This window comes from Canis lupus, chromosome 5, assembly GCF_011100685.1.
Source record: "Canis lupus familiaris isolate Mischka breed German Shepherd chromosome 5, alternate assembly UU_Cfam_GSD_1.0, whole genome shotgun sequence".
Lineage (NCBI taxonomy): Eukaryota > Metazoa > Chordata > Mammalia > Carnivora > Canidae > Canis > Canis lupus.
In genome coordinates, this window is record NC_049226.1 from 39,631,913 (window position 1) to 39,645,225 (window position 13,313).

Consider the following 13,313-nt stretch of genomic DNA (forward strand, 5'->3'; position numbering starts at 1 on the left):
GCCCTGCAAGGATCCTTTTAAATATAAGGAATAAAGGAATGCTTTCAGCCAAAGCTCATCTCTCATAAATTATCAGGAAATTCATACTGGGATATATGACCCTAAAACAAGTATAAGAATTGTGGGAATGGGGGTACATGGTGGCTCAGTCAGTTAAGTGTCCAACTCTTGATTTTAGCTCAGGTCGTGATCTCAGGGTTGGGCTCCAGCTCAGTAGGGAGTCTGCTTGAGATTCTCTTTCTCCTCCCTCTGCCCCTCCCCCTGCTCTCTCTCTCAAATAAATAAATAAAACTTAAAAAAAAAAAAAGAATTGTGGGAATGCCTCAACCCTAGATCATCCCTTACACTAACAGAGAATTTATATGGAGAGAGGCTATCTGTGTACTAAATGCAGGGGGTGGTGTAAAACATCATCTCTTACTTTCCATCAGAGAATCCAATCTAGGAGAAAACTCTGGATATCATCATGAATCTAAGAAGTCTCTCCATGTTTACAAAATCTTATTTGAACATTAGGAAATTTATAATGGGGAAAACCTTATGAATGCATTATATGTGAGACAGCCTTCACTTAGGGCATTGAATTTATTCTATGTTTGAGTGCTCATACCAGAGAAAAACCTTCTAGCTGTAATAACTGTGAAAAGCCTTAATCATAGCTCTTCCCTTATTGCTGGCAGAGGAGTCCTATTATGGAAGGAAAACCTTATAGATATCCCGAATGTGGAATAGTTGTCAAAGTAGACATCTTATTAAAGATCAGATCAGAGACAGTGTGGCCACATAGAAACAGTATGGAGATTCCTCAAAAAATTAAAAATAGGAATACCATACGACCCAGGAATTGCACTACTGGAGATTTACTGAAAGAAAGGGAAAATGCTAATCTAAAAAGATATATGCACCCGTATGTTTATTATAGCATTATTAATAATAGCGAAGATACGGAACCAACCCAAGTGTCCATCAATAGAGGAATGGATAGAGGCACCTGGTGGCTCAGTTGGTTAAGCATCTGATTCTTGATTTCAGCTCAGATCATGGTCTCGGAGATTGAGCCCTGAATCGGGCTCTATGCTCAGCAGAGAGTCTGCTTGAGATTCTCTCTCTCCCTCTCTCTCTGCACCCCCACACTCACATACATATTCTCTCTCTCTCTCAAATAAATAACAAATAAAATCTTCTTAAAAAATATAGGAATGGATGAAGATGTGATCTATATATATATGTGTGTGTGTGTATACATTCCATATATAATGGAATACCACACAGCCATGAAAAAGAAAAAAACTTGCCATTTGCAACAACATAAGTGAACTAGAAGGTATTATGCTGAATGAAATAAGTGTGACAGAGAAAGATGAATACCATATGATTTCACTTATATGTAGAATCAACAAAACAAATCAACAAACAAAAAAAGCAGAAAGAAACCCATAAATGCAGAGAACAAAGTGGTGGTTGCCAGAGGGGGATGGGCCAAAGGGTGAAAGGGAGTGGGAGGTTCAGGCTCCCAGCTACCGACTGAATAAGCCGCGGGCACGAAAGGCACAGCATGGGGCGTGTAGTCAACGGTATTATCATAGTATCGTACCATGACCTACACCTGTGAGCACCGCACAGGATACGAGTTGTCGATTCACTGTGTTGTACACCTGAAACTAATGCAACATTCTGTGATCAAAGAATCACACTAGAAAAAGATCTTACCAACGTCAAAACTATGAGGAAATCTTTTGCCCAAACTACACATAACCTTACTAAACAATCAGAAATTCATAGTAAAGAAAAATCTCACAATTTCTTTTCCCCTCTCACTCCCAGCTGCTGCCTCTGTAACACCTCCAGCAAAATGACAGCGACGCCCACAACTAGGACTGCCACCAGCTGTGAGGTTCACCCACACACTCCACTCTCTGTTTATAGCTGCCTCTCTCTTCCTTCTCAGCTGCCTGACTCTTATCATAGATTTTTCTCTCCAGAAATATTTGGAGAGCAGCACCCAGAGGATGTGCATTCTATCTACTTCTCTGATTTTTGCTGATATTTGACAGTCTACCAGACACTTACATTCTTTGACCAAACTGCTTTGACCCCTTTGTGGGATCGCTCCTACTGAACTGCATTTGGCATCATGCCCTCGGGAAGCATCCAGGCAGGCAAGAAGTAGCAGTCGTAGGAAATGACTGTTGTTTTTATTGAAACGATGTTCTTCTGTGTTATTTATCAGTGTCTTTTTGAGGGCTCCCCAAAGAGACATTTCCGGTAAGCTCGAGCCAGAGAGAGCTGTCCTCCTGAGCAACTGGTATGTTTCTAACTTACAGACGCCAGGCATCTTATAACTGCCAACTCAACAAATATTCAAATAAATACAATCTTTTGAGGAAAAGAACCAGAATGTGTGATTTTCACATTACTGCCAATTATTTCATCAAATAAATGGGCTACAATTAATCTTGGAATAAAATTTTCTATCGTCGATCATGAAACCTTCCAGAGACTCTAAATGCCATGGAGAAAATTGTTTGGTTTATGCATTTCCATTCACAAGAGATATTTATGCTTCCAAGTAGATGAGTGTTTATTTTTAGGAATTTCCCCCCCTACTTTTCCTTTTCTAACCTACTCACATGATTTCAAGGGTTTTTTTGCTTTTAATAATTGATATGAAATGAAGGGAATTAGAGGTAAATGAGAACTTAGAAATTCCGCTTGTGGTGAGGCAGAGAAATTTCTCAGATAAAGAAAGAAAATAAATCTCAGGGACCATGAGGCTCCAGAGATTTTACTCTAAGTATTGAAATGTCATTAGCTGATCAACTTTATATCAATAACGATTAATTAGGGGCACGTGGGTGGCTCAGTGGTTGAACCTCTGCCTTCGACTCAGGTCACGATCCCAGAGTCCTGGGATCCAGCTCTGCATTGGGCTCCCTTCAGGGAGCCTGCTTCTCCCTCTGCCTGTGTGTGTCTCTGCCTCTCTGTGTGTCTCTTATGAATAAATAAATAAAATATTTTTTTAAAAATAAAATCTTTAGAGATGCCTGGGTGGCTCACTCGGTTAAGCAGTTAAGCATTCAACTCTTGATTTCTGCTCAGGTCATGATCTCAGGATTGTGGGCCGAGTCCTGAGTAGGGCTGCACATATCAATGGGGCATCTGCTTGAGATTCTTTCCCTCTGACCCTTCCCCAGCTCACACTCCCTCTCTCTCTCAAATAAATACATCTTTAAAAAATTAAATAAAATCTTAAATAAAATAAAATAGTTTCAAATGTGAGAAATCCTTAAAGATTTTCCTCCTCTATAGCATGCTCCCAGGTAAAGTTGAATACATCAGAGAGAGAGGGACTATTTTATAACATACCATCATGAAAATACACACTTCCTATAAAATCAGAAATGTGGGATCCCTGGGTGGCTCAGTGGTTTGGCGCCTGCCTTTGGCTCAGGGCGTGATCCTGGAGTCCCGGGATCGGGTCTCATATTGGGCTCCCTGCATGGAGCCTGCTTCTCCCTCTGCTTCTCCCTCTGCCTCTCTCTCTTCTTCTCTCTCTGTGTCTCTCTCACGAATAAATAAATAAAATCTTAAAAAAAAATAAAAAATAAAAATAAAATAAAATCAGAAATGTATTTGCTAAAACTAAAATTATAATATTGTTTAATGACCTTAAACTTAAAAATAATATTTAGTGCAAAAAAGTATACACACACACATTAACCTATAACCACATTACTAATATTATATCATCTTGATCTAATTACTAAAATTTTTTATTCTGGGCACCTGGCTGACGCAGTGGTTGAGTGTTTGCCTCTGGCTCAGGTCATGATCCAGGGTCCTGGGATCAAGTCCCATACCGTGCTCCCTGCAGGGAGCCTGCTTCTCCCCCTGCCTGTGTCTCTGCCTCTCTCTCTCTCTGTCTCTTATAAGCAAATAAATAAAATACTTAAAAATAAAAATAAAAATTTTTATTCCATTGAAGAAATAAATAGCCTTTAATTTCCTGGTAAGTTTTGAACTTGTGTTTGACCCAAAATATAGTAGTCTAAATTTTTATCTATTTCCTCTTTGTTCTCCAACATTAAGTTAGTCATTTTTTAAAAAAGTAATCTCTGGGTCCAACATGGGGCTTGAACTCATGACCCTGAGCTCAAGAGTTGCATACTTTACCAACCGAGCCAGCCAGGCGCCCTGATTTTTTTTTTTTTTTTAATGTGGGCATAGAATCTGGGAAATTTGTAAAGAATTCCTGGATCACCATTCAGAACTTTTTTTGGTGTCCGTTAAAGTTGTATAATCACTTTTTTATCCTAATGTCTAAATCTCCTAGATTATATCATATACATTGCTCACGAAATCCTCTTTTTGGGTACGTTCATCAAAATGTTAAATAAAGGACACCTGGGTGGCTCAGCGGTTGAGCATCTGCCTTCAGCTCAGGTCGTGTTCCTGGAGTCTGAGGATCAAGTCCCGCATCCGGCTTCCCTCGAGGAGCCTGCTTCTCCCTCTGCCTCTGTCTCTGCCTCTCTTTCCATTTCTCTCATGAATAAATAAATAAAATCTTTTTTAAAATGTTAAATAAGAGATTAATTTGCAATTAATTGATCACTGCCAGTTACAGATTTCCTAGCTCTTTCTCCACTCCTGCTGTTTCACTTGACCAGCCTTGAAAAAAAAGAAAAGAAAAAAAAAAAAAAAAAAAAAAAAGAAGAAGAAGAAACTAGTGGAAAATTCTGGAATTGCTTAACATTTCAATGTTTTCAATACAGTCTGTTCTTTTATAATGTTTGTTTTGAAAGCACAGTTTTGTTCTATGACAATTGCTATATGGGAAACAATTTGAACATAAAACAAACAGTTTTTTTGTGTGTGATTTCATTCATAAAAAAAACACTAGGTGAATGCAAAAGAACACACCCAGGATAACCAGGCCATCCTGGGTATAGCACAACAGCACGCACATGCATCTGAAACATCACCTGCCCATCCATTCTTGATACGACAATTGTCCATCCAAATTCAGATAACCCTCTTTCCACCACTTTACAAAAAAATCAAAAACTGCATGCGCCTTTTGGATGCCCACTTCCACAAGCAAACTTTTGCAAGGTAAAACCATTTATTGTAGTGTTTACATGTTTCCTAACCATTTAACACATGGAAAACTGTGCTACCATGGTTGTTATTGGATTCCTATCCACCTTTGTATATGTCACCAACTAAGTTTCAGAGCACAGTCTCCCAACCCATCTTACTGCGCACAATGTTCTACAGCACAGTGAGTTTTAGGAACACATGTCAATGTTACTGCAAAACTGTGTTGTTACAGATGGTGCTAATAGGGATGCCTGCCTGGATGGCTCAGTCAGTTAAGCATCTGCCTTTAGTTCAGGTCATGATCCCAGGGTCCTGAGATCGAGCCCCACATTGAGCCCCGCATGGGGCTCCCTGCTCAGAGGGGAGCCTGCTTCTCCCTCTCCTCCCCGCTCATGCTCTCTATCGCTATATCTCTCTCTCTCTCAAATAAAGTCTTAAAAAATATATTAAAGAGACGGTGCTGGGCAGCCCCGGTGGCACAGCGGTTTGGCGCCGCCTGCAGCCTAGGGCGTGATACTGGAGACCCTGGATGGAGTCCCGTGTCAGGCTCTCTGCATGGAGCCTGCTTCTCCCTCTGCCTGTGTCTCTGCCTCTCATTCTCTCTCTGTGCCTCTATAAATAAATAAACAAAATCTTTAAAAAAAAAAAAAGAGATGGTGCTAATAAAGCTCATGGGCTTTTAAAGAACCTAGTCATTTGGATTCAACTTTTTCTAGGTTGAAATGCAGGCAAAAACTTGAATAGAATTAAACATCTATAATGTAATAAAGCATTACTCTATTGTAGAGATTTATTTTCGCAATAGGATTTGCACACGCACATCATGGGGGAACAAACTACCTGAAGGTGTAGCTCATGGCTGTCCCACAGCTCCCTGCAGCTTCCACTTCCTCCCAGAAACAGATTTCATGGTGTGGAGTCATGCATTCCGTGTTGAGTTGGAGGAAGAGAAACCAAAGAAGATCAGGATAAGAGGGCATTTTCCAGTTGGATGCAATGGTTCATACACAGCCAGCAAATGCATAGCTTCTACATTAGTCCAATGTTATTTTTTTATTTTTTATTTTTAAAAGATTTATTTACTCATGAGAGACACAGAAAGAGAGAGGCAGAGACACAGGTAGAGGGAGAAGTAGGCTCCTCACAGGGAGCCCAATCCCAGATCCTGGGATCAGGCCCTGAGCTGAAGGCAGATGCTCAACCACTGAGCCACCCAAGCATCCCTAGACCAATGTTTAGAGAAGTGGTCTTAAGACTTTTTGAGCAGAAATTTCTACTAACAAAAATAATTCCTGAGCACTCACCTTCTATATGTAGTGTGTATATATAGTATATAGTATTTGTAGTATATATAGATTCTATTACAGGATACAGTCATGCACTCATACCTGTTTCCACCCTTTGACCCTCAAGGGGAATCTAGAATATGCACAATGCTCCTTCTTCCATGTCTGCTGATACAAGAGGGAGAGCCCAAGAGCAGGAAGGAACTGGAAATTACCTTATTTTTTCACCCATATATTTGGAGGGTTTTCTCTCACTGAAATGAATTTGAAAAATTTGTAGGCTACTCCAGATATAATGTTGAATCAATAAGTTCAGAGAAAGACTAATAAAGCTTCATAATGTGTAAATATAAAAAATACTAGTAGTGAGTTAAGCTGTGTGCTCAGACCCACACAGAAGATAAATCTGATCAGGGCACCTGGGTGGCTCAGTCAATTAAGTGTTCAACTATTGGTTTCAGCTTAAGTCATGCTCTCAGGATAGTGAGATCGAGCCTCGAGTCACACTCCGCACTAGGCATGGAATCTGCTTGAGATTCTCTCTCTGCCTCTCCTTCTGCCCCTCCCCCTGCTCATACACTCTGTCTCTAAAATAAATAAATAAATCTTAAAAAAAAAAAAGGATGAATCTGAGCAAAGGTGTCACAGATGTCCCAAGTGCATTCATCATTGCATATCTGCACCTCTTGAGGTCTCCTGCAGGCCTTGGCTTGTCCAGGAAACTGGCATGAATCCAAGGGAAATTGTTCTGTCGAAAGGCTGGTGATCCTAAGCCCAGAGAAGGTCCTAAGCCCTGAGAAGCTCCCACTAAGAAGTGGGCAGGACTGCTGACCGTGACATGCGATGGCCCAAGCCAGGGATAAACAGGGATAAATAACTGTAGTCATCTACAGGGATTGTGAAAATCCAGATAATGTGAGCTTGTCTATTTTTCTCAAAAGGTACTAGCAATTAATCTTCTTGTCCACTTTTTTTCTCTTTTTCAATTCACCACTCTTCTTTCTTTGTCTGCCAAATGTCAAGTTTACCCTGTATATAATTTCTAAAATTTTAATAACTATTTCTTTTCCAAGATTTGAAGATTTCAGTTCGTTCCTTTTTACCGTCACCTGTTCCTGCTCTCTTTCTGATTGCTTTTTTTTTAAAGACTTGCTTTTTTTAAGATTTTATTTTTAAGTAACCTCTACACCCAATGTGGGGCTTGAACTCATAACCCTGAGATCAAGAGTCACATGCTCTACCAACTGAGCCAGCCAGGAGCCCCTCTGTTTGCTTTTTAAATAATTCCTTGCTCTTTTTTATTTTTTTTTTATTTTTTTATTTTTTTAATTTTTATTTATTTATGATAGCCACACAGTGAGAGAGAGAGAGGCAGAGACATAGGCAGAGGGAGAAGCAGGCTCCATGCACCGGGAGCCCGACGTGGGACTCGATCCCGGGTCTCCAGGATCACGCCCTGGGCCAAAGGCAGGCGCTAAACCGCTGCGCCACCCAGGGATCCCTCCTTGCTCTTTTTTAAAACAGAAGTTACTCCTTTTTGTATCTCTGAGCATGCCACATATATTTATTTTGTAGTCTTTGTCAGTCTGTTCCACAGTATGAATGTAGAGTGGTTCCATATTCCGATGTTTAATTTCCTTGGACGTTTTTGTTTTTCTTTCTCTCTTACTCTGTCCTCAAGCCTCCACCCAGCTAGTGGTTTTGCAGTTGCTTCCACCTGCCCCCTGGCGAGGCCATTGTCTTACAATGACATTTTATGATCTCCTGCCCCATTGTGGTCTTAGAGTTAAGCAAAATAAGGTAATGCGCCATCTGGTGACTTGGTTGTGAAGCTCCTCTCTGACTTCCTACCTCCCCAGTCCTGCAGCTTATGAAATGCCATCTCCCCAGGTGGCGGTCACCCATAGTTGTTTATTTTTTCCCAACTTCCTTTCATGACCTGTTCTGCCCTCCACTTCCAGCAGTGAGCCTTGTGTGGAACATTTATAGTTCTCTTCATCCCATAGGATTCAAGCTCCCAGTCATTTCCACTGACTTCCAACCAGAGCACAACAAACCCGGGGCTCTGATGTGCTCTCTGCTTTACATTTCCACTCTTGGAATATTTCATCTCTTTCCTGCTTGATCTTTTCCATCTTCAAGTATTCATCTTATTTTTTAGTTTATTCAGGTATTTGGGGTTTTCTGCTTCAATATTTTATGTGTCACTGCTGAATGTTTGGAGCAGAGAAGGTACATCAAAGTATGAGTTCTGGGGCACCTGGGTGGCTCAGTGGTTGACTGTCTGCTTCGGCTCAGGGCGTGATCCCGGGGTCCTGGGATTGAGTCCCACATTGGACTCCCTGTGGGGAACCCACTTCTCCCTCTGCCTGTATCTCTGCCTCTCACTTTATGTCTCTCATGAATAAATTTTAAAAATCTTAAAAAAAAAAAAAAAGCATAAGTTCTCTGTCTTATCCCTTGCCTTTCTTCTCTGCCCTGGGTTTTCATGTCCAGTGGCTACTGTGCAGAGGCAGTTTTGACTCTAGGGACACAGTGGTATATCTAGGTGTGAGGTGATAACCCACCATTTACCAGATAGTTCAATGAACTGCCAAATCTTTGACGAGATGAATAGGTAAGGCTTCTCATAGGTAGATTATTTCTGAGTGACTTATTAGATTAGGAACCCACTCTCTCTTTCATGGAAAAAAACACCAAGAAATCTTTGTAATAAAATTGAGCGATCTCAACCAGATTTATTTATTTTTTTTTTTCAACCAGATTTAAATGATCTCCCACATTCATTACTTCAGAGGAATGCACAGCAACCCAGTTGTTTTTGAGTGATTTTGTAATCACCGAACTTGATTATGAGTTTATTAGGTCATGTTGTCCTAGGATACAGAACACTGAGAAGCATGTTACAGCCTCACTGCAGAATATCCAAGACTCTGAAGGACTAGGGTAAAGCTAGTCACTAATAGCTAACCTTGGTAATCTTGGCACCTAAGCAGGATGCTTTTTTTTTTTCTTTTAAGATTTATTTATTTATTCATGAGAGACAAAGAGAGAGAACGCAGAGACACAGGCAGAGGGAGAAGCAGGCTCCCTGCAGGGAGCCCGACATGGGACTCGATCCTGGATCCTGGGATCACAACCTGAGCTGAAGACAGACGCTCAACCACTGAGCCACCCAGGCGTCCCCTAAGTAGGATGCCTCTTATTCAGGAAGTCCCTTTTCCCTAACCCAAGGCAGAACCTTCACCCACCAGTGAGGGAGACCACCAACCCTCTGAAGAAAGGCAAATATGTCACAGAACTCAAAAGCATGGATCTGGGGATCTAAGTGTGTGAGTCACAATCCAACTCTGCAACTGGTTGGCTTTATGAAACTGGGCAATTGCTTTCAGTTTTCTTATCTCTTGAGAAAGGAATTGTAACTGTTGTGCCTCCTAGAATTACCATGGGTATTCAGTGAAATCCTGTGTGGAAACTGCTGGCCTGCAACAATATGTCTGTTCCTTTAATACATTAATAAACACAGATTGATCCTATGTCTAGGTATACACCTAATAAAACCAAAAGCAGACACTTGAACAGGTATTTGGACATTTATGTTTACAGCAGCATTATCCACAATAGTCAAAAAGTGGAAGCAACCCAAGCATCCCCCGATATATGACCAGATAAACAAAATGTAGTATATACACACAATGCAGTAGTAGCCTTCAAAAGGAAGGAAATTCTGACACATGCTACAACACAGATGAGCCTTGGGGACATTATGCTCAGTGAAATAAGCCACTCACAAGAGATAAGATTCCACTTATTTTTTTTTTAAGATTTTATTTATTTATTTGACCGAGAAAAGAGAGAGAGCATAGCAGAAGAAGCAGCAGGCAAGGGGAGAGGGAGAAGCAGGCTCCCCGCTGAGCAGTGAAACTGATGTGGGACTCGATCCCAGGACCCTGGGGTCATGACCTGAGCCGAATGCAGATGCTTAACCAGCGGAGCCACCCAGGAGCCCCTATGATTCCACTTATATGAGGTACCTAGAATATGGATCTGTCAGATTCAGAGACAAACAGTAGAAAAGTGGTTGCCAGAAGCTGAAAGCGGAGAATAATGAGGAGTTAGTGTGTAAGAGGTGCAGAGTTTTGGTTTTACAAGATGAGAAGAGTTCTGCAGGGGATGGTGGTAATGGTTGCACAACAGTGTGGATGTACTTGACACTCTTGAACCGTACACTTGGAAATGATTAAGATGAGGGACGCCCGGGTGGCTCAGCGGTTGAGTGTCTGCCTTTGGCTCAGGGCGTGATCCCGGGTCCGGGGATAGAGTCCCGCATCGGGCTCCCTGCAGGGAGCCTGTTTCTCCCTCTGCCTGTCTCTCATGAATGAATGAATGAATGAATGAATGAATAAATAAATAAATAAATAAATAAGAAAATGATTAAGATGACAAGTAAAAAATAATAAAAAATAAAAATTTAAAAAAGATGAAAATGAATAAGTAAATAAAGTGATTAAGATGTTGTGAATTTTATGTTATGTGTATTTTGCCACAATTAAAAAAAAAAGAAAAGGCGCATGACAGAAATTGCTGTTCGATAAACTTCTATTGAACAAACATTCTCCAGATCTACTGTTAGGCACTATTGCTTCCCAGAAGAGCTAGTTAGACATTGGCCCTGCCCTCAGAGCAGGGGCGAGTCAGACATCTAAAGGATGTGTGAAATAAAGTGCAAACAGAGTTCTGGGTGATAAAGGCTTATTTATCAATGACCTGAGGGGCACAGGGGGCGAATGGCCAGTTCCTCTCAGGTGGCCACAGTGAAAGCCAGGAAGGCTTTCCAGAAAGTATAAAATGTGACCTGAATCCTGACACCCTGAAAAAGTAGCCATCAAGCTTTGGGGTTCAAGAGGGAGAGATCTGAGCAATGCTGGGGGCCTGCCGTGTCCTGGTGCACTTGGCTCTGCTGGTTCTGGGTGGCAGAGGAGACCTGGAACAGCAGGAAATAAGGCTCAAAATGGAGCCGCAGAGGGTTTCTGGGCCTGGTGAGGCATTTGGACACTCACTGTAGACACTGGGAAGTAGACGATGAGAGATGTTGAGCAGGGGACAGACTCGGTTACACTGGAATGAGAACAATCAGGAGGCAACATAAGATCAGTGATCTTTTATTTGTTCATTGTTGTTTCCAGACTACATAGCAACTGGTAAATAGCCAAAAGTCTGGTGTTGTCAGGCCTGCTTAGAAAGAATGATACACGTGAGTCTGTGAATCTTCAAATGCTTACTCAGACCCAAATTGCTCATAATCGGAAGGAATACTTAGCTATTTGCACACAAATCTCAGTCTGACACAAACCTGTTACTTTGCACCACTCTGGCACCAGAGAACATTTCTCTACTCCTTTTCCTCACGGTGTTTCAAACTGGGCTATATTGATTATGACCTTGTATCTCCTTGTATCTCTAGTTCTTTAAGTAGCTTTAAAATTAAAAAGACATAACCATCTTCAAATAGTGTTCAAGAACCTTGCCCCACTGCCAATGAATTGGGAAATGAATACTTCATGCTGCCAGCTACACGCAGACCTAGAGTTCATTGTCTGGGACTACAGCCCAAACTCTGAGGCTCATCCCAAAGATCTCTATGGAATGTGAAGGAATAGCTGTCAGCTTAGCCAGAAGAGCTGTTTCCCAAGAAGTCAGAACATCATTGTTGGGTTTCTAGAAGATAAAGCAAACTACTGGCATCCTAATGCTTTGCTGGATGGTAGTACTACTTCCTGTACTACAAGGAAGTTTCACCAGTTTTCCAGGACAGCCCATTTCTGAAAACAAATATACTTCTTAGGCAACCCCCTTTTGTTTGCCATGTCCATAAAGAACAAGAACTTGCCAGATGCTTATACATACTGTCTCATGTTAGGCAAGATCTAAAACAAGCAAACAAAAACAACCCTTATTTCTCACAGAGATTTCAGAGACTCTGCATCAAATAACCCAGAAAATGTGTTCTTGCAAACAAGCTGCTATGGTTTTGAGATTTGTATTGAGTGAAGTGAAAAGAATTAACAGAGCGTGTCTCTAAGCACTTCTCTAACTGTGATGAGCACCTGCAGGCTCTCCGCTGTGATTCTCATCCAGGACCTGTAGAGTCTGAGGGCTGGGGTTTGTATCACTCAGTGCCCTCTGCAACTTGAAGTCAGCACCTCACCTAAGCAATTTTGTAAGCAAAAACTAGCAGCAACTTCGTGAGCTTTCCATGTGACAAAGTGTGGGCAGGTTATTTCACTGTGTTTCATCCCTCACTGACAGAAGGTTCTGACCCTGCTTTCATTGTCTAGAACAATGATTTTCACCTGGGGGTGATTTTGTACCCCCAGAGATATTTGGTAATGTCTGGAGACATTTTTGATATCATGATGGGGCTGGGGGAAGTGAGGGTAGGGGTGCTACTGGCATCAGGTGGGGAGAGGCCAGGGATGCTGCTAAACATCATAGAATGTTACAAGGCAGCCTCCCTCCCATCCCCAAAGAATTATATAGTCTAAAATGTCAGTAGTGTCAAGATTAAGAAATTTTAGTCTAGAATTAGAATCCAAACATTGGAGTGCCTAGTATTTAGTCCTCTCAGAGAATCAAACCTTTCAGGGTACCTTGGTGGCTCAGTTGGTTAAGCCTCTCCCTTCGGCTCAAATTATGATCCCAGGGTCCCGAGACCGAGCCCTGCATCAGCCTGCTTCTCCCTCTCCCTCGGTTGTTCTTGCTTATGTTCCCTTTCTCTGTCAAATATATAAATAAAATTGGAAAGAAGGAAGGAAGGAAAGAAGGAAGGAAGGAAGGAAGGAAGGAAGGAAGGAAGGAAGGAAGTGAAAAAACAAGAAGAAAAATCCAACGACAACTCAAATCATAAATAAACTAAATAAAAACCAA

At 41.4% G+C, this 13,313-nt stretch overlaps 1 long non-coding RNA gene across 1 annotated transcript; it reads right to left on the reverse strand.

Moving 5' to 3' along the window:
* Nucleotides 1-10,963: 10,963 nt before the first annotated feature.
* Nucleotides 10,964-13,097, reverse strand: LOC111096109. Its single transcript, XR_005358881.1, has 3 exons — nt 13,037-13,097; nt 11,447-11,504; nt 10,964-11,370 (listed from the first exon to the last, which is right to left on the reverse strand). It is a non-coding gene; the product is annotated as an uncharacterized LOC111096109 (long non-coding RNA).
* Between the last annotated feature and the right edge of the window lie 216 nt (nt 13,098-13,313).